Consider the following 2,680-nt stretch of genomic DNA (forward strand, 5'->3'; position numbering starts at 1 on the left):
CGAAGTACAATACTAGATTGCAATTGGAACACATGACTGTAGAATACTCAGACGGACAATAACGACAACGACCTTTGGGACCGTATACAGGCCAATGCTCCATATTATCAAATCGGACATCTTGTGTAACAGTCGGAGCTGTTGCCTTCCTCCTATTCTTTTATGGTGGTGGTTTGTCTGTTGAAGGTCTTCCTACTTTACTTTTACCTGAAAATATCAAACCATTGGCAGTATCTGCCCTAAATGACTTTGATGAGGTCTTCTTGTCCAGAGATTCTCTTCGAAAAATGCAGGAAAGCATTTAAAACACTCAGATCTAGAATAAATCCAAACCATCTCATGTACCATCGCCTAGTTTTCATTGGTACTCTGTAGAGCTCTATCAGCATACCAGCAAGATCAACTCCTCCCATGTGCTTGTTGTACTGACGTACAATACTGGGACAGGGCACATCAATTCTTTTTTGATTGCTGTCCCATCGTTTTCCTGTTGAGAGTAGTTGGACACCAAAAAACGAGCTTGCAAGTGTCACGATTTTATAGCCTGCCCACCTTACTAAAATGAGGTCTGAGTGACTGTCCTTCCTGTAGTCATAGCTGACTCGTCATTCAGTAACCGCTTCTCGTCATGTAGAGGACAGTTGTTTATTCAGTTCTTCCTTACGGTGCCCATGGACTCATTGTTTGATGTTTTGTAAGTATGTTTTAAGTTCAAGGCTGCAAAATAAATTGTCAAAATAAAAGTATTCCAATTCCATTATTTTCTCGTCATCAGCAAGATCAGTTATCATCCCCTTGCCAGTATAGGGAAGAAAATCATAGACAACTCTAGACACACCAGCACGAACAAAAATCTTAAAACGCCACTTGTGTGGCTTATTTGAATATATTGACGCAAATTACCTGCTCTTGTACCTTTATATGCAACCATCTTCTCATCTGTAGAAAATGCCGACTCTTGTTTCTGCTCACGGCAGTTCTATACAATTGACTCAAGAACAGGTCTTATTTTCAAAAGTCTTTCAGAACAGTTCACAGCATTCTCATTGCTCGTAAAATGCAGGTATCGGCGGAGTTTCTGAAAGCGCTTCAAACTGAAAATGCTGGTGAATTTTTCACAGTTCATTGACTGAGACCAATAGTCAGTCTACTAAGACATAGAAACAAGACCCATGTATATCAGAACACCGAAAAATTGTTCTATTTAAATTAAATTGCTGTTTACTGACGTGTAGTTCGTTGGTCAGAGTTTAAGTTCGTTTCCTGCACAATTAGTTCTGAATCAAAGAATCTTCTGAAATAACCCAGTGGTGTATTGCCTTCATCAGAAAACACAGGAGAGAGACTTTCTGCCCTAGCAGTTGTATCTTCCTTTACCCACATGTAAGTGACTGCTTTTGTAATTTACTTTTTCACTTGACTGCCACTTTCATTAGAAGGATTCACTGCAGAAGGTCCTTGCACATGTTCAGCTTCTGAGATTTCACTTCCTAAATCAGAATCAGTGTCTGGTATAACTTGGTTATGGAACTGAGATTGACGCTCTGGAATATAGTCTGGATCATCATCACTACAGCCTGCAAAAACTTCGAGTGCAGTGTCTTCAGATTCACTTAGATCAGACAAAGTCGGGTTTTCTAGTGGAACAACTATTCCTCTAGCTTTTTTAATTCCATAAAATATTCTGGAATCCATTGCTAAAAAGCCCCTAAAAATAAAAACATCTTCTTTGTCACGCCGTAAACATGTGTAATATACTAATGTCACATGTCCTAACTATAGGCAATGTTGCTCACAGGCAACATAAAAGTTTTATACTACTTACGTATTTCAAAACAAAGATTGAAATATTACTGCTCTAAACACACCTCTGGGTATATCTTGGCAGTAATCATAGCAGTTTTTCTTCAATCTATTTAAATCCACTCTTTTAGAACCAAAATAAGACACCCCTGTTGCTCACACGAGGAGATCTCTGTAACACCACTGCACAAACTGCTATCTCGTGTGGAAAACCTTAAGCTATTACAAAAACTGGCGTTCGCAGTGTGTAAAGGAATGTTGCCTGGAGGCAGTAATGCCAGTGAAATGCACTGGGAAGAGTTTGTTGTCCCATAAGGCCAAGGTAAATTTGATGTTGCTTGAAAGCAACACTGCCAAATAAAGGGTTAAACAATATTCCGTACACTGAAATCAATTTTCCACCTGCTAGCCAATCAATTGAGTCTTTTTCCAGACAAATTCCTGGAGGGGGAGGGGAGGGGAGCTGCCGGGGGTGTCCCCGATAGGGAGGGGTTAATTAATTGGTCGATTTAATTAATTAGTCAAATAGGTCCATATCATAAGTGTGCTTGTATTGAGAGACAATTTCCAGAGTGGTGGTGGAGAAGGAGGAGAAGTGGGGAGTAGGAGAGGGAAGGGAGGAGTGTGGAGGGTTTCTTGGAATGACGGATTATCCTCAGATGGTCATAATCCACTTAGCAAAATAGTAAGTTAAGGACTCGTCAATCAAAAGAGTACAATAGGTTTTCCACTGAATGTATGCTTGCTCCTGATGTAGGCAACCTGCGCTAACAAAATGTGCGGATCCTTTCCTTACCCAACTGCTCCTGTTCACAGACAAATGTGAGTTCACTGGGGAGGGACTGTGTTCTGAATTCGCTAAACAGCCATGTCTGGC

This window comes from Schistocerca gregaria, unplaced genomic scaffold (genome assembly GCF_023897955.1).
Source record: "Schistocerca gregaria isolate iqSchGreg1 unplaced genomic scaffold, iqSchGreg1.2 ptg000308l, whole genome shotgun sequence".
Lineage (NCBI taxonomy): Eukaryota > Metazoa > Arthropoda > Insecta > Orthoptera > Acrididae > Schistocerca > Schistocerca gregaria.